The sequence below is a fragment of the Hylobates moloch genome, unplaced genomic scaffold (assembly GCF_009828535.3).
Source record: "Hylobates moloch isolate HMO894 unplaced genomic scaffold, HMol_V3 SCAFFOLD_15, whole genome shotgun sequence".
Taxonomy (NCBI): Eukaryota; Metazoa; Chordata; class Mammalia; order Primates; family Hylobatidae; genus Hylobates; species Hylobates moloch.
Genome location: NW_026652290.1, coordinates 58,775,493 through 58,798,727, shown reverse-complemented (window position 1 = coordinate 58,798,727; position 23,235 = coordinate 58,775,493). Strand labels below are relative to the sequence as shown.

General features: G+C 42.7%; 1 long non-coding RNA gene across 1 annotated transcript in view; it reads right to left on the bottom strand.

Annotated features, from left to right (window-relative positions):
* Positions 1 to 14,566: 14,566 nt before the first annotated feature.
* The window catches only part of LOC131381352 (uncharacterized), a 278,026-nt gene continuing 269,357 nt past the window's right edge, over positions 14,567 to 23,235 (bottom strand). Inside the window, exon 3 of the long non-coding RNA XR_009210034.1 lies at positions 14,567 to 14,682. This is a non-coding gene — a long non-coding RNA (uncharacterized LOC131381352). The remainder of the gene's footprint in view (positions 14,683 to 23,235) is intronic.

Genomic DNA, 23,235 nt, shown 5'->3' with positions numbered 1-23,235 from the left:
TGCTGTTCTCCTGACAGTGAGCGAGTTCTCCTGAGACGATGGTTATAAGGGGCTTTTCCCCTTTGCTCAGCACTTGTCTCTCCTGCCACCACGTGAAGAACATGTTTCCTTCCCCTTCCACCATGATTTTAAGTTTCCTGAAGCCTCCCCAATCATGCAGAGCTGTGAGTCAATTAAACCTCTTTTTTTTTTTTTTAATAAATAACAAGTCTTGGGTATTTATTCATAGCAGCATGAGAACAGACTAATAAAATAAGCTTCAGTGGGTATCTCCTGAGTAATCATACACAGAGTTACATTTGAAGACATTTGTTGTGGCACAAAGTAGGCACTGAAGAGGTGTTGGTGGAATAAATTAATGAATGGAGCTTGTCTGCCCATCTGAAGCTCATAATCACATAAGGAAGAAAGGGCAGATACTACTTTGTGTCCCCAAAAAACTTTTTTAACTTGCATTACACAGAATAAGATGGCCTGGAATACGTACAGGGATTGCACTGCTCAGGCCCTGTGACGGACAATTGTATGTCAACTCATCAGGATTAAAGTATGCCCAAATAGCTGGTAAAACATTATTTCTGGGTGTGTCTGTAGGGTCTTCCCAGAAGAGATTAGCATTTGAATTGGATAGACTGAGTAAAGAAGGTCTGCCCTCACCAGTGTGGGCCTGGAGTGAACAAAAAGATAGAAGAAGGGTGAACATGCTCTCTTTCTCTCTCTTCTTGAGCTGGGACATACATCTGCTCTTGACCTCAGACATCAGAGCTCCTGGTTCTCAGGCCTTTGGTTTTGGAGTGGGAGTTACATCATCAGCCACCCTGGTTCTTGGGCATTCAGGCTCAGACTGAATTATGCCACTGGCTGTCCTGGGTCTCCAGTCTTCAGAGAGCAGACTGTGCAACTCTGCAGCCTCCATAATTGCCTGAGCCAATTCCTATAACAAATATCCTTTTATATGTCTCTCTGTCTATCCTATTGGTTCTCTCTCTCTCCGGAGAACCCTGACTAACACAGGGTCCCCAGTCAGCCTCTGGATCGCAGGCCTCCTTGAAGACAGCCCACCCAGCAGGCAAAGCCAAATTCCTTCTGGCAATGAACTCAAGGACCTCAAGGTGAGGGCAAAAATGAGTACATAGGGAGATCGGAGGAATAGAGACAAAAATCAACCCAAAGACCTGGTATGTAGGCTTGGAAGGAGGAAAAGCGAGAGACCGTTTTTCTTAAGAAAATGAAAACAGAAAAAAATTAACTAGGAAAAAGTAACCCAGCCAGTCCCTACCCCACTGGTGTCAGAAAGCTCCTCTTCCAGCTGTTCTCACTCTTTCTGCTGTTTCTACACCATCGAGCTGCAGAATGATGAGAATATGGCTGAGGCAAGACAGAGCAAGCAGAGAGATTTCGGGTATGTATCCAGGAGCTTCCCAGACCAGGGGAAGGAAGCTCCAGAGAAATCTAATGCTGCCAGATGACTTCAGGTTAACCCTGGTGGTAAGCAGGTTTATGAGAGAAGAGGATGCCAAGGGTTTCTCTGCTTTTAATCCCAGTCTGAGGAAAGGGTACACAGCAGAGGGATGGGAAGCTGGGTTCTTTCCACTCTCTGGCCACACACACACACAAAAATCTATTTAGGCATTCTAAGTGAGCCATTGGTTAAGAAGCAGGGAACAGCCAAAGTATAATAAGATGGGGCTCCTGTCCCCTTATTGTCTATGCCCAGGTCCTGAGAGGTTCCCCCATAGCATAGAGTCTCCAGATAGAAAGCTGAAACTGGATCCCTTCCTTTCACCTTATATAAAAATTAATTCAAGATGGATTAAAGACTTAAACGTTAGACCTAAAACCATAAAAAACCCTAGAAGAAAACCTAGACAATACCATTCAGGACATAGGCATGGGCAAGGACTTCATGGCTAAAACACCAACAGCAATGGCAACAAAAACCAAAATAGACAAATGGGGTCTAATTAAACTAAAGAGCTTCTGCACAGCAAAAGAAACTACCATCAGAGTGAACAGGCAACCTACAAAATGGGAGAAAAGTTTTGCAATCTACCCATCTGACAAAGGGCTAATATCCAGAATCCACAAAGAACTCATACAAATTTACAAGAAAAAAACAACTCCATCAAAAAGTGGGCAAAGGATATGAACAGACACTTCTCAAAAGAAGACATCTATGCAGCCAACAGACACATGAAAAAATGCTCATCATCACTGGCCATCAGAGAAATGCAAATCAAAACCACAATGAGATATCATCTCACACCAGTTAGAATGGCAATCATTAAAAAGTCAGGAAACAACAGATGCTGGAGAGGATGTGGAGAAATAGGAATGCTTTTACACTGTTGGTGGGAGTGTAAATTGGTTCAACCATTGTGGAAGACAGCATGCCGATTCCTCAAGGATCTAGAACTAGAATTACCATTTGACCCAGCAATCCCATTACTGCATATACACCCAAAGGATTATAAATCATGCTACTATAAAGACACATGCACATGTATGTTTATTGTGGCACTATTCACAATAGCAAAGACTTGGAACCAACCCAAATGTCCATCAATGATAGACTGGATTAAGAAAATGAGGCACATATACACCATGGAATACTATGCAGCCATAAAAAAGGGTGAGTTCATGTCCTTTTCAGGGACATGGATGAACCTGGAAACTGTCATTCTCAGCAAACTATCACAAGGACAGAAAACCAAACACTGCATGTTCTCACTCATAGGTGGGAATTGAACAATGAGAACACTTGGACACAGGGCGGGTAACATCACACACCAGGGCCTGTCAGGAAGTGGGGAGCTGGGGGACGGATAGCATTAGGAGAAATACCTAATGTAAATGATGAGTTGATGGGTGCAGCAAACCAACATGGCACATGTATACCTATGTATCAAACCTGCACATTGTGCACATGTACCCTAGAACTTAAAGTATATATATAAAAAAAGTGGGAGCAAAAAGGAGGCTATCTAGTCTAATCAGGAGTCTAGCTGAGCTTTTCTTATAAGAAGCAACCTGATAAGATCCAGTGATACAAAACAAGGGACTGGCATATGCAGAGGTTTAAGGAATGAAACCATTCTGGAAAAAAAAAAAAGAGAGAATACAGGACACTCAGTTAAGTTTGAATGTCAGATCAATAAGGCATAATTTTAAAGTATAAGTATGTCCCATGCAATATTTGGGACTTAATGATCCTTTAAAAAATTATGTTGTTGATCTGAAATTCAAATTTCACTGGGCTTCCTATATTTTTATGTGCTAAACCTGGCATACTTACCCACAAGCTGACTGTTCATCCAGCTCCAAAGGCATTTGAGGATGTGACCAACACAGGAAAGAGGACCCTGGCCTGTGAAGGGGAGTGAAATCAGGAAAGTTTCTGCTTCTGAGGTCACATTTGCTGAATTCACTCCTCTCTCCATTCCTTTAGCCCACCCCTCACCAGTCCTCACTCCCTCATTTATATTCCCCCATCCTTGACCACTCCTCCCATAAGAAGCTGTACTACCTGAGCTCCCTTGGGGTTAGATGCTGAACTGTAAGTTTCTCCAATGATGTCATATGTGCATATTTTGATCTTTTCTGTTTCCAAAGACAAGGACTCTTCCTTCTGCCTCTTCTTCTTTCTACATCCTCCAAGCTTTCCTTCCACACATTCACCCCACAGCACAAAGGTTAGGTACATTGTGAGAGTTGAACTATAAACTCAGGAGTGTACAAAAATAAAGGAGCCTTAGAAATCACCAAGGCTCATCTCCCTCCCTGCATTTGCTAATAGGGCGATGATTGACACCCTAAAAGCTGAAGGGACTTACCCAGGAGCAAAGCTTGCACGTGGAGAAGACAGCACACAGTTCTGATTTCCTGGCTTCACTCCAGGAGTCTTTCTGTTATTATTAGTGCCTTGCACAATACCCAGCAAATACGGTTGTTCTCAGTAAATATTTAACTGAACTAATAAATGAATAAATAAATAAATGAAATCAGTGCCTTATGACTTGACTTGCTAATTGTATGATGGTTTCTCCTTCTGGATAAACTTCTTGGCCCCTGCAATGGTAAATGAAAGCAAGGAAATCCAGCCATCTTTCCAGAAGAGATGTTCCTGTGTCATACAGAATGTGTGGCAGGAATGCCATTTTCCTTCCACAGGGCAAAACTACATAAGTCTAGGCTGAGCTGGGCAGCAACAAAAAGCAACCTCACTGGGCAAAAAGCTACCCGAAATTGCTGCATGTATAACTACAAAAACTCAAAGAAAAAAATTGTTTAAAACATTTTAGTTGGCTATGTGACCCTTAACGATGTCACATAACTGAACATTTGTAAAAACATTAAAAAAATAGTGACCAGGAAAATGAATATGATTTCATTGTTCCAGTTACCTTCTCCTAGCAGATACTCAGTAAGTGTCCATTTGCTTTTTTTCTTTTCTCAAGGAGTATCCCACCTTCTTAGCCAACAGTGCTTTAAAGAGGCATTCTTTCTGTGTTTTAGTAGGACATTGGTTCTCAAAGCATGGCCCCTGTCAGCAGCAGCAGAAAGATCACCTGGGAACTTGCTAGAAATGCAAATTCCTGGGCCCTATCTCTGACCTACTGAATGAAAAACTCTGGAGATTAGACTCAGTAATCTGGGTTTTAACAAGCCAGTCAAGTGGTTCTGATGCATGTTCAGGTTTGTGAACCACTGTGCTGGGCTGATGTTTCCAAAAGTCTAGTTCAGTTACCACATGCATCAAAACCATTCCTGGTTCTTATTAAAATTGCAGACTTCTAGGCCCTACTCCAGACTTGCTCAGTCAAAACCTATTCTGAATCTCCCTTATAAAGTGCAACCCAGGCAATTCTGATGCACTTTTAGGTTGAGAACTACTTGACAAATTGGTGTCAAAATAGCAGGTGACGGCACTTGAGCATTTGTAGAGGTCAGGTCAGAATCCCTGTTTCCTTTTCTTTGTGACCCTGGAGAGCTGACAGGGGGGATAGTTGCATAAGCCATGGCAGTTGGCTCTAGAGGAGTGGCCTCTAATGGCTTTGTGGTTGCCTTCTCACCTTGGGAGAAGCATGTTTGTTGGTGATCAGTGGGAACAAGCCACACCACTCAACCTGCTCTCTCAACCCATCACAGCTCAGACCGTCATTTCCTAATGGCAAAACCCACCTTGGTCTGATAGATTAGTGATGTTTTGTTTTGTTTTGTTTTTTAAATACACAAACGCGAAGTCAAAACAGTCCTAAAAAACATTTCTCTTGCTTATGAATCCTCATCTTATCTGGTGAGAGATGGTTAAAAGAAGTCATGAAATATGTCTCCAGTGTTAATTCAGCAGAACTGATTTCTTTCATGGAAACTTGAATGTTGGGTGACAAGAACCTGGGCAAAATTTTTTATCAGATTCTCTCTACTTTGGGACCTAATTGTCTTTTTACCCTTCATTTAAAAAAATTATTTTTATTTTTTTATTTCAATAGGTTTTTGGGGAACAGGTGGTGTTTGGTTACATAAACAAGTTATTTAGTGGTGCTTTCTGAGATTTTGAAACACCCATCACCTGAGAAGTGTACACTGTATCCAGTGTATACTCTTTTATCCCTCACCCTCCTCCTACCCTTTTCCCCAAGGCCCCAAAATCCACTGTATCATTCGTAGGCCTTTGTGCCCTCCTAGCTCAGTTCCCACTTATGAGTGAGGACACAGCGATGTTTGGTTTTCCATTCCTGAGTTACTTCACTTAGAATAATGGTCTTCAATTCTATCCAGGTTGCTGCAAATGCCATTATTTTGTTCCTTTTTATGACCGAGTAGTATTCCATGGTGTGTGTGTGTGTGTGTGTGTGTGTGTGTGTGTGTGTATATATATATATCTCACAATTTCTTTATCCACTCTTTGATTGATGGGCATTTGGGCTGGTTCCATATTTTTGCAATTGCGAATTGTGCTGCTATAAACATGTGTGTGCCAGTATCTTTTTCATATAATGATGTCTTTTCCTTCTCATTTGGGTAGACTATGTCAGAGGAAAGACCTGGGACTCAAGGGCTGCTGTTTGGATTCTTTTGTCCCGGGGGTGCTCCCTTGATGTGGGGCTCTTTCTTTTCCCCTAGGGATGGGGCTTCCTGCGAGCAAAACTGCTGTGATTGTCATTTCTCTTTTGGATCTAGCCACCCAGCGGAGCTACCAGGCTCTGGGCTAGTACTGGGATGTGTCTGCAAAGAGTTCTGTGCTGTGGTCTGTCTTTAGGTCTCTCAGCTGTGGATACCAGCACCCACTCTGGTGGAAGTAGCTAGGGAGTGAAGTGGACTCTGTGAGGGTCCTTTGTTGTATTTTTGTTAGTGCTGTGGTTTTGTGTTGGTTGGCCTCCAGCCAGGAGGTGGCACTTTTAAGAGCGCTTTAGCAGTGGTCATACAGGAAGGATACAAGCTTGTCCTAGGGTCGCCTTTGGATAAGTATTCAGGTTTCTCAGGCAGTGGGCAGGGCCATAGAGCTCCCAAGAGATTATGACCTTTGTTTTGACTACCTGGTAGGGAAAGACCACCAGGTGGAGGCAGAGATAGGCATGTCTGAGCTCAGACTCTCCTCAGGCTAGGCTTGCTGTGGCTGCTGTGGGGGATGGGGGTGGTTCCTAGGCCAATGGAGTTCCCAGGGGATTATGGCTGCCTCTACTGCTCACACAGGTCACCAGGGACGTGGGAGAAAGTGGGCAGCCACAGGCCTCACCCAGCTCCCTCAAAGCCCGCAGCCCAAAAGAGGCTGGTCTCACTCCCACCATGCCTCCCCCGCCCGCCCCCCACCCCACTCTGCCAGAGCCCACAGCCCAAAAGGCTGGTCTCAGTGCCCTGTACCCCCTGAGTTTATCTCCAAGCAGCTGGTGAGCAGGGCTGAGAACTTGCCCCAGGCTACAAGCCTCCCAGCTGGCTACAATCCTCCCAACTGAGAAAGCAAACAGACTCACAGTTCCTCAGCTGTCCCACAGAGCCTGCAGTGACAAACCACTTCCTCCAAAGGTTCTGTGGATTCTCTTGGCTTTCTTGGTATGTTCCTGTGGTAGTTCTTGGAGAAAAAGTTCCAATTGTGGGTCTCCACACTCTGCTCTGTCCCTTCGAGTGGAAGCTGCAGGTTATCTGCCTCCTATCCGCCATTTTTTCACTTCCTTTTTTCCCCCTTTAAATTGTTCATCTTCTTGAGGGTAATGAGTAAGGTCGTGGCAACTTAGATAAGGTTCCTAAACCCAATGACATAAATGCAAATTTCTAATTTATGACATAAATGCAAATCTAGCTTGAGCAAAAGTCTATTCCAGGCTAAATGTGAAGCAACTAAAAGCTTTTTAAGCCTTTCTATAAAGGAACTTAACAATAAAAATATTTTTCCCAGGGTACCTTGAAGAACTAATATGGATATTTGAAGTAGATTTCTTATTCATTTCTCTTAAATGTATTTGAAATTTATAAGAACAACCATGTGTCCATTCCAATTAACTACAGATGTGACTAAAGTTTATTAATGACCAAGAGACCCCTAACCATCCAACATGTGGTGATAATAATCAAAAAGACAAGCTTTTCTTAAGTCAAAACACCCAAACAAATAAAACAAAAAAGAAGGAAAAAAAACAAAAACTTACTTTAGAGGTTCAACTCATACAGACGATATCACAGAAAGAGTTATGAAACACTGACTCCTGCAAGAACAGAAGGGGTTCTTTATTGCTTTTTACATAATTTCCTTTTGTAGATGGCATTCTGAGTAGTAACAAGCAACCAGGCTTCAATGCCATCTTCCTGTTGGAGCCTACATTCAGCTCTTACCCTGTAAAATAAAATGATAAAAATGAGGGGTTTAGGCATGCCATAATGTACTCACACAGACTCAGAAGTCAATACCTACTTGACATAATCCTCCTGGAAAGCACAGCATCTGCGACTTACTTGAATTTGGTTTTTAGAAGTCTGTGGAGGGGTTGCATTTGTAGATGAAAATGCAGGATGAAAACTGTATCACCCTTGGAAGCCTTGAAGCTCTTACAGTTCTCTGAAGTAAGTCTATCATGATTAGTAATTACTTTGGGAATACGGAGTGTCAGCTGCACCGGTATCAGTAATAGCAATAGCAGTAATAATAGTCACCCTGCTTAAGCATTCATTGACCAGCCTTGATGCTAAATGCAGAAGATTGGTCATATCATTTCACCTTCAGGACAATTCTTAATGTAGGTATTACCACTTTATAGGAAGTGTAAAAGTCTCAAGAAAAATGGATAACCTGCTCAGGTTCACATAGGGATAGACCTGGGCTTGGAGTCCCAGTACTCTATTGACTATTCTTTGATTAATTACACCTCCTCCATGTTTTTGGACTATCTGATTCTGTAACCTGATAAAGGATTTAGTAATGCAGTTTTCAAGTCAATACTCTGCTGAATCCAAAGTTAGGACTCATTCATTTATTCATCCACTGGACCCATTCATGTTGCCTTGACACCTTGGCTCACAGTGAGCTTGAAGTCACTCACAGGCTTCCATCACGATTTGATGTACAAGTGTTGCTGCCAATTGCTGGTTTGGGGGTTTTCAATTACATGAGGCATAATTGAGTAACTACATCAAAGATTTCTTACTTAAATATAAAACTTCAGGATAAAAATATTACTAAGCAGCCACTAGGTGCCCAATTTCTTATCGAGGAGGCCACAGAATAAAAACTCTTCTCATTCAGAGAAGAAAAAGTGTAAATGCTCATGAAAATCAAAATAATCTTTAAGCTCTATTTCTTCAGTTATTCTTTCCTGCATTTAACCCAAATAACTGTGACAAGTTCCAACCCAAATAACTGTGACAAGTTTTCCCCCTCTTTACCAACCTCCTACATGGTAAAATTACTTAACACAGTCTTATTTTAGTGGAAGTAACAGGGTTATGAATTGCAAGAACATAGAATGCATTTCATATTTTTTGAGTGGAAAACTAACTGCTAAACCCAAACTGGTCTGGACTTTTATAACAGGGCCCCAAAATAATGTGGGAAAAGGTGCATTTGTTCCTGGTTTTCTTGCATCCCACATGCTATCAATACGTTTTTATCTGGTTTACTATGGAGGGTCCCCACGTGCTATCAATAAGTTTTTTTCTGGCTTACTATGGAGGGTCCCTACAACTTAGGTCCTGCCAACTCTATTGAAGAGGGAAAGAAGATGGATAACTTAAAAAGTTAGAAGAGCACAGGGAAATGACAAGAACAGTAATAATCTAACTCCAGGGACAGGCTTTCCTTTCTTTCTAGGAAATTAAAAAACTAGAGTAGAGAAATAATTTGTCTTGATGGACACTAAAGCCAGAGGAAAGAGAAAAGTATGCTTTTCTTCCCTCATGGTCAATGTCTCTAGGCAAAACATAGCACAGCAACAGAAGACAGAGTAAGAGTTGGCTTTTTTTCCCCACCTAATTGGTTCATAGCAGCATCTTTGCTCTTTTTCTCCCCTATCCCCACCCCCCAACTGCAGTGATCTCTCAGATGGCTGGTGCTGAATGTTGCCTGGGTGACACAGCTGCTCAACAGAAACAGAAGAAAGAGCCTCCTCCCCTGAAGCTTGTGGCCTCCTGGTCCCCACAGCCATGCCCCTACCTGCTGCTACTGACCCTCTTCACTCCCTCTACATCCCTAGTGAGTCACAAAGGGCTTGACTAGGGAGAATTTTTACAGATCTTGTCTTTTCAATTTGGAAAAAGCTCCCAAGGTGATTATGCTGTGCAGCTGTCCTCCCATTCCCATGCAAAAGCCATTGACTTAGTTTCTCCCTGCTGCCCCAATCCCCATCTCCAGAAAGGATACAATTTGCCCAAGATCACACAACTAAGTATGGGGTAGGAGGAACCCAGGACCCCTGAATCTCAGTTGTGCTTTTTCTGCCAAAGCATTTCTCCCATTGTAAGACAGGGGCTTTTAGTAATGCCAAATAGACAAATATTGCACGTTCTCACTCACATGTGAAAGCTAAAAAGTGGATCTCATGGAGGTAGAGAGTAAACGGGTGGATATCAGAGGCTGGGAAGGGAAGGGTGGAGGAGGATGAAGAGAAGTAAGTTAAGGGGTACAAAAATACATTTAGAGAAACGGAATGAGTTCTAGTATTTGATAGTACAGTAGGTAAATTAGAGCTAACAATAATTTATTTATATTTCAAAATAGCTAGAAGAGAAGATTTGTAATTCTCTCAAGCAAAGATAAATATTTGAAATGATGGGTATACTAGTTACTGATTTGGTCATAAAACCTTGTATACAGCTATCAAAATTTCACATGTATCCCACTAAATATGTACAACTATTATATTAGAGCCAGGCGCAGTGGCTCATGCCTGTAATCCTGGCACTTTGGGAGGCCAAGGTGGGCAGATCACTTGAGGTCAGAAGTTCAAGACCAGCCTGGCCAACATGGTGAAACCCTGTCTCTACCAAAAATATAAAAAATTAGCCAGGTGTGGTGGTGCACACCTGTAATCCCAGTTACTTGGGAGGCTGAGGCAGGAGAATTGCTTGAACCTGGGAGGCAGAGGTTACAGTGAGCCAAGATTACACCACTGCGCTCCAGCCTGGGCAACAGAGCAAGACTCTGTCTCAGAAAAAAAAAAAAAGAGAATAGAGAGCTGTCCGCAGGGTTCTAAGAGAGGAAAACAAAGAAACAAAAAAGATTAAATATTGATTTAGCTTTCCCCTATCTCTGGGGCAATTGCAACTGCTTATAAAGACCTTGGAATAAAGACAATTGCAGCTGCTTATAAAAACTTGCAGAACTTGAGGACTGAAACTATGGGAAGAATGTGGTCTAAGCATCCTCCTCTGGGTGAAAAAATGCACAGAACAGAGGTCTCCTCTAGGTCCAGCCTTGAAACGTCTCACCTGGGCGACCAAAAAGTAGGGCCTCAGGATCCTGAACTTCACCCAGTCCTCCAAAAGTGTTGACCCACTTCCTGCGCCCTCCCTACTGCAGTTGTGTGTGGAAGCCTTTGAAGCTGGAAAGAAATGCATTAAAATATCAGGGAGTAGAGCTAGTGATAATTTTAATGTTGCAGAATACTTCTCATATTTTCTAAATTTTTTCCATAAACTTATATTGGTTTTATAATTAGAAAAATACATAAGTACTCTTCCCAAAATGAAGGCAACGGCCCTTAGCATAGTTCTTTACAAATGGAAGTGTTCTCTAGCCCTCAGCATTTCCATGAGCTCTTCCTGCATTGGGCCAATGGTTGAGTGATGGAGTGATGCCTTATCAAATCTAAAGTGAAGGAGCTGAGCTGGGCTTGGTGGTTCATGCCTGTAGTCCCAGCTACTTGGGAGGCCAAGGTGGGATGATCACTTGAGCCCAGGAATTTGAAACCGCTCTGAGCAACATGGCAGGATTCCATCTCTGAAAAACAAGATGGGTCTAAACAGACATGCAAAGTCTTCTCTGTTGGTAGCCTGGTTTCTTTCTGCAAGACATTTTTAGGATATCTATCTATCTAACTATCTATCTATCCATCCATCCATCCACCCACCCATCTACTCACTTACCTATTTATCTAACTACAGAATTGTCATTTTCTCTATATCTAAGTCTATTGACCCACTCTAAATTGTCAGGTTGACTTCTCAGAAAGATCAATTAATTTCCGGTGTTTCTTGAGGTGTGGGAGTGGGGTAGGGTGGGTGCGTACATTTATTTTAAGAAGGCAAACCTGTGAGTATTCAAATTGCTTAGAATGTGAAACAGATGCCACATCTAAGGGCCAGTACAGCTAAGTGTAGCTGACTTAACTATACTGGTCCTTCCTTGCAACTTGGCCCTTGAAACAATTTTAATCCTCCCCGTTTCAAGACCAAAAGCTGAAACAAAGGACATAAACACGCAAGGCAGTGAAACCTTATCAGCTACTTTCAATCTGAGTTAATTGTTTCTTGAGGTTCTGCAAGTGATTTATGCCATCTATAAGCATGCTCAACTGCCACTGGGCCCCCCAGGGGCAGAGATGGATCTGATTTCACGGAGGGGGTGGCTTTGGTTGTAAGCCTGTTCCCTCCTGGAGCTCCATGTGATCCTCCTTCCCAGGGATTCCCGACCCAGCCTGCTGCATGATCACAGTGTGTAGCAGGGCAGGGCTGAGTAGTCCAGGCAGATGCCCGTGAAAACTGCGAGGACTCCACACTCCCCACCCAGATCTGCACAAGAGCCTCCTAAGGGACCAGTGTCCTTTGTGTGTGAGGAGAACTTCTGCCCCTGAAATGGGAAGAAGTAATATGAATTAAGTGTGGTGTCATTTTCACCACGGTCTCTGTGTGCATTTAAGTAAAGAGACTATGTTTTTGTATACCTTCCCCAGCTCAGAAGAAGGGGTAATGATTTGGTAGCTTTTAGTTCAATATTGCTTTGCAGGGGGTGTAGAAAAGGGGTGGTGGGTCTGAGATTTATGAACATAAATTAGTCATCAAATGAATAAGAATAAGAATAGAAAACAGTCATAAAGGCAGGAGGCTTGGGATATGAATTCTTTTGTTTTGTCCCTATGGACACAGCCTACATGTAACAGAATATGTTCCCTCTTGGAGTCTACCCTAATTTAAATATCTATATTATCTATTGATGAAGTCCCAGTTTTCCATAACTGATACACACAGTATGCTAGGAATTATTGTGGGTGCATAGGGACATTGCTTATTCTGTAGACATACGTATTAGTCCCACTTGATAGATGAGAAAACAGAGGCTTCCACAAGCCAAAAAAATCCGTCACACAGCTAACTAGCTACAGGGCACCTGCTCTTTTAATTGACCCAGGTTGCCTAATTCTAACAGTCTTGCTGGAAAACTAACTGCTCTTTTCCATCAGCTCTCTTGAAGGTTATCATGTCTGTGCCCTAATGATCATGAGTCCCAGTCCCGTGTGTAGGGCACCCAGCATTCACCTCCAATGAAATTGTTTTCTCACTTGACTGTGACTCCTGTTTTTTATAAGACAAGGCATTCAGAGTTTCCAGAGCCCCCTACTCCAGTCATTCTCATCTGATCAAGCACATTGGAGTGGTGAGTTGGAGCCTAACAAGGAACCAACACAGAATGTGCAGAAGTGAATTGCCTCTAATTTTAATGCATGGTTAATGCAAGTGGAGCATGTGCTCAGACAGGGCTCTATTGCTTTTCTGGAAAATACCCTCCTGCACCAATTGTTTTTAAGTGTTATTTCTGATTAATTATGTGCTATCTTCTCTCTCTCCCCCCCGACCCCTGCTCCATGTCTTTCTCTCTTTCTTTTTTTCTCCTTCTCTCTCTCCATTTCCTTCTCCCTCTTCACAAAAAGCACCGTAGATAACCATGCATGTCTTTCTCCCTACATATTAATTTTTCAGCATGTCTACTGTTGAAAAGGATTAGGAAAAAGGACCAAGTCGGTAGTTAATATGATCTAAAACTCTCCCAAAGCCTGAAAGACACATCGCCACCTGTGCTCCAGCTTTGGCACGTGCTTGGCAGCAAATTGCATGACTGGGAGGTCATAATCAGGAAAACAGAAACACATTACATTTTAATAATCACCTACCTTTTCAATAGCTTTGAGCTTTCACATGTCACCTCCAGTTACAGGGAACTAAAATCAACCTTCAAGCCCTCTCCCTTTCCGCTCAGCAGAAAGAACAGCAGACAACTGGTGACAATTGTCGAAAGGAAAGAACCAATAAATATAAGCTGCAAGCTCAAAGCAATTCAGCAAAATCAAGCTAATCAACTTCCCAGCATGGATTTTGTTTTATTCTAAATCAGATACTCATTAATGGGGACCATTCTTTGAATCATCATTTTATTTACACTAGAGAAATGCAAGACATATTGCCTGGCCACAGAATGAAGTGGCTCTCTCGCTGCTCAGTTATAGGTATTTCCTTCTGTAGCCTTCTGAATTTTCATACTAATGGAAAACACCCAGGCCAGATGCTCACTAGTAACAAGTTAAAATGACACTGGAAAGTAAACAATTTTTTTTTTTTTTTGAGACGAATTCTTGCTCTGTCACCCAGGCTGGAGTGCAGTGGCATGATCTCAGCTCACTGCAACCTCCATCTCCCGGGTTCCAGCAATTCTCCTGCCTCAGCCTCCTGAGTAGCTGGGATTACAGGCACCTGCCACCATGCCCGGCTAATTTTTTCTTTTTGTATTTTTAGTAGAGACAGGGTTTCACCATGTTGGCTAGGCTGGTCTTGAACTCATGACCTCACGTGGTCCACCTGCCTTGGCCTCCCAAAATGCTGGGATTACAGGTGTGAGCCATCATGCCCAGCAACAATTTTTTATTAAAAAATAATAATAAACACAAAGAACGAGTGGCATGACAGGCAAAAAAAATGAAAAATCTTACCTGCCTCAGATGTCAGAATCAAACCATACAGATTATGCGAATTAAAAGGAGAACCACTGACCAGCTCCCTTTAGAGTTTGTAGCAGAGTCATGCCCTGGTTTGAGACAATGTCTGCCTTCTTGTCATCCTACTAGGAAATAGGTCCACAGAGATGCTTGCCCTTCTTCACAGCTGTGTCTTCCCAGCTCCCATCATAGAGATCAACACATACTAGATGCTCAATAAATGTTGGTGGAGTGAAAAAACATCTGTGTTCTGGGAGGTACCCTTTCTCTGTTAAAGGTTAAGAATACTTCAATTCACTAATAATTGACATAATTTTTAGTCTGTTGGCAAACAATTAACATTCCCCCCTAACACCCCTCTGATCTGATGTGAGAACCATTCAAGTGAAATCTTCACCACCCATTTCCTCCACCACTCAGCGCTTTTCCTCTAGATTTTTTTTAGCTGGACAGAAACCTCAACACTGTAGGTACTGGCTGCCTTCCAGCCATTTGCACTTGTGAAGAATCATTCCCATCTTCAAGGGCCCTAAGGAGATGCTCCTTAGAGGGTGGTGGAAGATTAGGCACTCTGCAATGGGTGGCAGATAAGTTATTTGCTCTTAGAAAGTTTTGTTTGTTTGGTTGGTTGTTTTTTGAGATGGAGTTTCACTCTTGTTGGCCAGGCTGAAGTGCAATGGCCCAATCTCGGCTTACCACAACCTCTGCCTCCCGGGTTCAAGCAGTTCTCCTGCCTCAGCCTGCCAAATAGCTGGGATTATAAGCATGGGCCACCACGCCCAGCTAATTTTGTATTTTTAGTAGAGATGGGGTTTCTCCATGTTGGTCAGGCAGGTCTCAAACTCCCAACCTCAGGTGATCTGCCCACCTCGGCCTCCCAAAGTGCTGGGATTACAGGCATGAGCCACCACACCCAGCCAGAAAGTTTTTGTTTTTTTTTTTTTTTTAAGATAACAGAGCCAGTCAGAACTGATGCCTGCTCTTAGCGGGGGCTGTACTGGTGCTTTGTACCTTCTGTGAAGTTATAAAGAGGAAGGCAGACCAAGAAGCCTCTTGCAAATCAGTTAACAGAATACCCTACAACAGGCCACGCATCTAGTTTCCACTCTTTCAGGAGGCTGTGCAGTTTTCAGGGTTTCGAACCTCTCTTAATCCTGTGTTATATTTTCAAAGTGTTTTCCACTTCATGAGCATTAAATGTAATTATCTCATGTTACCCCGAGATAATACTCTATGAGGTGGATATTATTCTCATCCTTCCAGATAAGGCAGCTTATTTTAAATCATTGCCTTTCTCAATAATAAGTGACTCTCTTTGCACAGCACCATGGTGTTCTCAGAGAGACCTTTGACCTTCTGATTAATTGCTCACTCTTCTCATGACCTCCAGGACCTCCTTCCCTTGTCTCTCCTATCTTTGGCCAAGATGCTTTCTTGATAGGTGGATTCCTTTTGGTGTTTTATTATTTTTTTTTCCTGTGATACTTTGACCTAATCAGAGAAAGCCCTCTGAATCTCTAAAAATAGACAAATATCTGATTTAAAAAAAAAAAACCCCAGAAAAGGAAGAGAGATGTTTCAGAACTTGACGATTTTGGAGAGCAACCCACATACAGATGGTGTGTTAATATTCACTAAACACCAAATGCTGGTTTCCATGCCTGGCTCCTTGTTGCTATTTCCTGGTCACTTTGAACTGACTTATCAAATAGAATAGATTCTTTGATACATATGTTGGTGTTTGAAGTCCTGGTGGGAACAAGGCCTTCCATTTGTTTCAAGTTTTACTCTTTAAAAATGTTTATAAAAACCCATCTTAGAAAAGGAATCTCAGTCAAAACCCACTATGACTTTGGTATTCACCCATTTCAAGGAATGATGCCAACCACTAGGATTCTTATTAAGAACAACTCCAACAGGCTCCATTCTCTGCGGGGAAATTGACTAAGATTCCTGGAGGTTCCAGCAGGCAGCTGCTGTTAATATAAGTTTCAGAAAGTAGAATGTTGAGACTTGAATATGAGGGCACCCAATAAATAATATTTTTCTTCCTCCCCCAAGTACTGAATCAAATGAAATAAGAAAAACCAGTTAATATTTGGAGGCTTAACTACCATCCTCATTGCTGAAAAGACCCAGGAGAAGGACATACTTTAGGGTGAGAACCAAGCACCTTTGATAACTCCCTGCATGTCCCTTTCTCTCTCCTATTTAGACCTGGGAACAGTTGACTCAAGGAAACTTTGCAGAGCAGACACCTTTATCCACAACCCTGTCTTAAACTGGTCTGGGTGGAAAGGGCAGTAGGAGAATAGACTAATTAAGCTCCATCCAGCCAAGAAACAAGAACCAATGCCTGCTGCCCACTAGTTCTGAATTCCCTCCTCCTCTGTGTGGGAAAATCACTTGACCTTTGTGGGCCTTGATGTCTTCAGCTTTTTAAAAAAAGGGAGTTAGGCTGGGAGACAGCTATGACCCAATCTAGGTCTGAAATTCTATGGTTAGCCCCCACAGTGACCCCGATGAGATCCAAGCCACATTGCACTTTCTCCCTTAAGGTGTCAGTTCCCTTTGCTGAGGTTCATGATCAAAGATCACACCCCTGAGACTCACCAATCACCTCCTAAAGGATGGCGATCGTGACGGTGACTCAGTGCCCATCTGTCTCCACCACCAGAAAGATCACTCCAAGTGCACAGGTCAGCAGGAGCATCTCAGACCACAAAGAGCACTTCATCATCAACACTAGTCCCTGGGAATATATAGGCCTGTCTGTTTCCTAATGATTCCAAGGCAATACTCAAGAACATTATTATGAAGATTATGTTGCAGCTGGCCGGTAAGAACAATGAAAAACCAAGGTACTGGAGATTGTGGATTCTAAATTTGGCTTGGCACTAGCAAGCCATGTGTCCTTCCTATCTCTGGGCCTCTTTCCTCGGGTACAAGGTGATGGCATTAGCAGTTTTCAAGCTTGTTTTCCCCTTTTAAAAAATATAAAATCTTAGATGGAATCTTAATATATGAGTAAAAATAAAACTGCTCTTCTCCTTGCGGAGGGAGAGTCTCCGACCCATGCCACTTTTCTCCCTCCCTCTGGGTATCATCTCCAACCCCAACCATGCTGGACCCTGAGGTCTAATGGATCACTTGCCTAAGAATTTCTCTGTGCCAGGCTAACTTTGGGGGCAACATTGCATTCTCATGTCATATCCGTTTGACAGCCCACCCAGTTTTCCTGAAGCTATATACCTGTTAGCTCTGAGAAACCACTAAAGAAAAACTGAATCGTGGCCTGGGCATGGTGGCTGACATCTGTAATCCCAATACTTTGGGAGGCCAAGGCAGGTGGATCATTCGAGGTCAGGAGTTCAAGACCAGCCTGGCCAACATGGTGAAACCCTGTCTCTACTAAAAATACAAAAATTAACCAGATGGTAGTGGCACATGCCTGTAATCCCAGCTTCTTGAGAGGTTGAGGCAGGAGAATCGCTTGAGCCTGGGAGGCAGAGGTTGCAGTGAGCCGAGATCGCACCACTGCACTACATCCTGGGTGACAGAGTGAGAGCCTGTCTCAAAAAAAAAAAAAAAAAAAAAGAAAAGAAAGAAAAACTGAATCATGTGTTTACAAGTGATGTGAGCCAAATATTATCAGAGTTAGAAAATAAAGACAGCAAACAAAATATACTTGAGCTCTCAGTGCAAGACTAAAGTTTGTCTCAACAGGGAGACCGAGAGAATAGGGTGGAGCATTAAGGGACAGCAATATTATTAAATAATTTAGCTAAAAAGATATTCTTCTCACTACTCCATGATGCACAGTCCAGACACACAGCGTGAGGCTTTTACCATGAAGAAGTGTGAGGAGGGCGAGGTTCCTCTCCTGAGAGAATGCCTCACTCTCACATGAAACATGAAGAGTTTTGGCCTTCAGAAGAGCTGGCCCCATCCCCATCTAGCTGGTCAGCCAGCCCCTCGTATATCTCCTCTGCATGTGTTAATTCTTTTGAAGGTGATGGGGGTTCTTTGCATGGAAGATATATGCAGCTCGATGGCGGGAAGTGAGATCCTAATTATCTGCAGCTGACAACCTTTCAGGGCCCATTATAAAAGAAACGTCTGCACCAGGCCCTCAGAGCCCTATATCCCAGCTCTAGGGAGTTTGAGGGAGCAACAAGGAGCGATTCTGAGAGACTGATTTATCAGGGAAGATTAGAAGAGTTACATCTATAGTCTGGTGAAACAATGACAGAGGGGGAGCAGGCTAATGGTTGACAAAGGGGCAGAAGAAAGAGAAGAGATTTATGTAGCCTGGTCCGAGGATGAGCAATCAGAGGCATGGAATGAAATGAAGACGGGAAAGAAAGTCCTGAGTAAATATCAGGGAAACTTTCTGCACTGATTTATTAGACAGATGAGCAAATCTTCCAAATGAGGCTTCATCCTCACCCAGAGAAAAAGCGAGCCTACATAAATGTGTCACAGCCATTCGTCTCTGTCACTGTGGGACCAATCATGATACCTAGCTTGGCTTTCTATCTTTCTCTTGACGAGTGTCCTTAAAAGTCAGAGTTGACCCTTTTCTGAGATCTCTGTGGGGGCTCTGAGAGGCTCTTAAAGGGAGCGTAGCACATGTCTGCAATTCTAGGCTCAGCCACTTGCTAAACATCGCCGAAACTTATCATCTACTTTACAGTTTTTAGAGGAGACAGAATGCACTTCTCCATGGTACCCAGTCCAAAATCTCCCTGGGGATGGAGAGTGGCTTATGCTTGGGAGAAAAGCCAGGATACATCAAGATTCCATTGATGTTCTGTCAGCAGGGGCATATGGAAATGTTCTGGTGAATTATACTACCTACTGAGTGCCTCCACCTGATTCTGACCTGGATGGAGAAGTTCTTATGTGCTCCTTCAGTTCCTCCCAGACTCTTCTTGTACCAAGCACTCCCATAGCAACCTGTTCTGCTTGGGCTCCACCTAACACTCTGCAGACTCCACCTGACCCACCTGGCCTCCTGTCTCAGGGCTTCCCTGTTGCTACAGAGAAGCAGGATGCCCAAGAGCCCACCAAACACCCACCTTATGCAATCTGAAAGTGATAAGGAGTTAATGTACAGTAGGGAAGAATTTGGCCCATGAGAGATGGGAGCTGACAGATAAATTCCTTCCTTCTCCTCCCAGATAGACTGTCTGGCTACACAGTTTGTGTGGCTTCCTGGGGGCACAGTCCTGCAAGAACAAACAATTAGTCAGACTTCAGTGGCAGCTAAAGGGGTAAGACATCCTAATACTGGCTCTCCTTCCTTCCCTGTCCCCTCACCCCTGCTCCCTGAGACTGTCCATCTAACAGAATAATAGCAAAACAACTTTGACTAAAGTTATGCTTTCTGGGGGATCCCAGGCTAAAATGTGACCAAATGATTGTTGGAGAAGAGTTAGTACACTGTCTGAATAATGGCATGAATGTCTTTGGTTATTTGGCCTGGGCACCTGATCCAGACATTTCTCCTAGGAATTCCATAGAATTGTCTCCTTCCAACCTCAGCCCCCTAATGGGGACCCCATGACTGACTCCCATTACAGTCCTGACATTGTGAGGTATTTTGGTGTCTCCACTGGCTTACTCTACTGGAGACCGAGCTAGAGGACCAAGCCAGGTTGGTGTTTCCTATGCTGTCCCTGATGGGAACTGAGATACAATACACAGGTAAGTCAGGAATCTGGGGTGCTGATGGTCAGCCCCTTGGAGGTCACCCGGGAGGTCACTGACTAGTCTGTGGCCTTTCCATTCAGCTGTGAGGTCCCCCTACCACAACTATCTTTGATTCTATTCTTTGTGTCACAGGCATTACAAGTCTGGTCAAGCACTGGCAAATTCAGAATCTTCAAATTATCTTAATCTCCATATTACCAAAAACCCAGTCTTTGGCCCTCCAAAGAGAGGCTCTGCAACTCTATATTCTCTGTAAATGCTGAGGACTTTTTCCCTTTGTTTTTAGTGTGTGTTTTAAGTTCAACTGTTTTTATGTCCCCCACCAAAAGAAAAAAAAATTCCTTCGTAACCCATTATGGGTTAGTGAATTCCCAAACTGTTCAAAAATACTTTAAAGTTCTTTTGGGACATAGCCAGATACTTAATATTGTATTACATTTTATAGTTGTCACTTAATCAAGCTATTTAATATTATAGTACATTTTAAAACTGTCACTTAATCACATTTTCTTGACCCTTTTATGGGAATTAAAGATCACTGTAGATAAAAAATGGCATGCTTTAGTTTAAATAGATTCAGTATGTCCAGTTTGACAGTTACTTCTGAGACATTAAAAGAATTTTCTGTGATTAATGTGACCCACACACGTTAAATGGTGTAATGTTCCATTTCTTCAGCCATTAGCGGAAACAGCATCAGACAGAAGGAGCCAAAATGTAGCCAACTGTATGTAAAACCGGGTGGTGGGGTGGGGAGGGGGGAGTCTAAAGATAATATAGAGCCAGGCAGCCTGAGATAAGAGGGAGATTTCTACTGATTTAATATTTGCTTTCTCTGGGCATCTCGAGAGTGAAGTCGGAGGAACACAAAGGTCAGACGCTGGTAATGGAGTGGGTGCCGGTCCGGCAACACAGCCCTGGTCGGGGACCGCTCTTCACCAAGGGGCTGCGTCTCAGGCAGGCGAGCGCAGTTCTTTGGTGCTTATTATAAATGATTGATGAACGTTACTTCTAAATTTAGAAAAGCTCTCTAAATGGACATTTACTCACAAGGGAAAAAAAAAAAAAAAACTCTTCCGAAAGGTCTGTCCCTGGAACTGTTTTGTTTATGGCACCGCGATAGTTCTGGGCAATTAATCCAGAATTGCGTCACTGAAAGATTTTATATTCTTAAGTGTTCACTCATGTAGTTAAAGTAAATTATGTCCGTTTTCAAACATGTTTCAAAGAATTGTACTAGGTTTTAAAAATCCTGGTCCCTAAATCCTACTTGTTTGTTTAATTAATCTGAAAATAGCTACTCCTGCTCTGTTTCTTAATCACGGATCAGATACACTGTATTTGTTAGCAGCTGTGAATGAAAGCATGTCCCAGTGTGTTTTTCTTGATTGTTTAATAAGAGTTGAATAATACCCTATTTAATCCATCAAGTAGGACATTACAATAACATTGATCTTTTGTTTGACAGCAAATTGTTTGATAACAGAATAGAATATAATATAACCAAATCAGTGTCAGAAATGCATTTCAGAGGATCCAATTAAAAACACCCATACACATGCCAGATACTGAGCGATAGGGCAGAGAAACCAGGCACAGCAAGACACAGAGGGGAGAAGGGCCCAGAGGGAAAATCTAGCTTTGCAAAATGCCCAGACCTTACTCAGATGATGCAAGACAAACTTCACTGCAAGGACTCCACATCCCAGGCACGTGGCCATTTTGGCTGATCAGGGTCAACCTACTCTAAGGTCAGAATGGGCACACCAGACCCTCAGGTAGAGGCCTATTGTGCTCCTCCTTTGTTGGTTCAAATGCTGTAATTCCTGGGGTCAAAGATGGCCAGATCCTGTATCACTTAGCACCCCTCCTTTGCCCTCCAGCTACCACATTGCAAGGGCTCCTTGGGGATGCTATTGTTCACAGCCCAGCATCCTTCCCCTGTCTCCAAACCTGTATGTAAGACATACATTCTTTTCAGCACCCTTTATCTCCAGGAAGGAACTGGTTCAGAGGATCATGCAAGAGCTCATCTTTGTGGACTTCATTTAGGAGGACAAGGGTCAGCCCTCGTGTTTATTTGCACACATGTTTATTCGATGTTTTACAATCGTACCCTTCCCTTCAGAACCCAGCATGGAGGTGTAACAAAGCCTCTCTAGATGCCAAAAACAGATAATACTGCAACGAAGAGAAAAGGAGGCATAGCAACAAACAAATTCTCAAAGTGCTCAGTTTTGAGAGTCATTATCTTGTCCCAAAAGTTTAGTCGGCTGTGTTTCACACAAAGCTGTTCATTACACACACACACACATACACACACACACTCACACACCCCACATATATCTTGGAAAAATAATTGTTGAGATCAACTAGTTGTGTACAAAATACCCAATAGTTTAAGTAAATTAAAACTTTTTTTCTTCAGGATGATTTATGTGCAGACACCAACTGGATTCAATGTGCTGTCCCTCTCCTAGACAAGGTGCTAGTACAGGCAGCAGTGGAGGGGATGCAGAGAATTCTCTTTATGTCACATTGGGGGAAGGACAGTTGTATTTGAATATACTCCTAGAAAAATAAATAGCCATTGGAAACACCTGCACTCTCTTTAGGAAATTTATTAATTTTCATAAAAGCATAAACCTCACCTTTTGAAGAAGACAGAATGAAAGATCATAAAAGTAGGGTCTGTCATTTACCGGTGAATATAAGGTGAGGAGGCAAAAAAAATACGTATTATCAAATTTCCTAAATCAACCTGAAGCTGTGCTGATGGCTTTCTGCTAACCCAGAGTGCAAGAGAAATTTAATTGTTACTACATTTTAAAAACATTTATACCTCACACCCGAATTTCTCTGTCACACTTCGTCTTCATCTCCTCAAAGAGGGGAAATATCCAGGTTGATCTTGTGGATCTAGAAAGTTGAGGAGTCTTTGTTTTAATTCCTCCTTAGTTTTTCCTCACCAGCCTCCCTCGTCTGACATTATTATAATTCCTTCCCTGCCTTTCCATTCGCTTCCTCCTTCCTTATTCTTTTGTTCTCTGACTAATCTTCCCTTTTGTATTAATGAAGTCCTTTGTAGTTTCTTTTCAAATCTTCA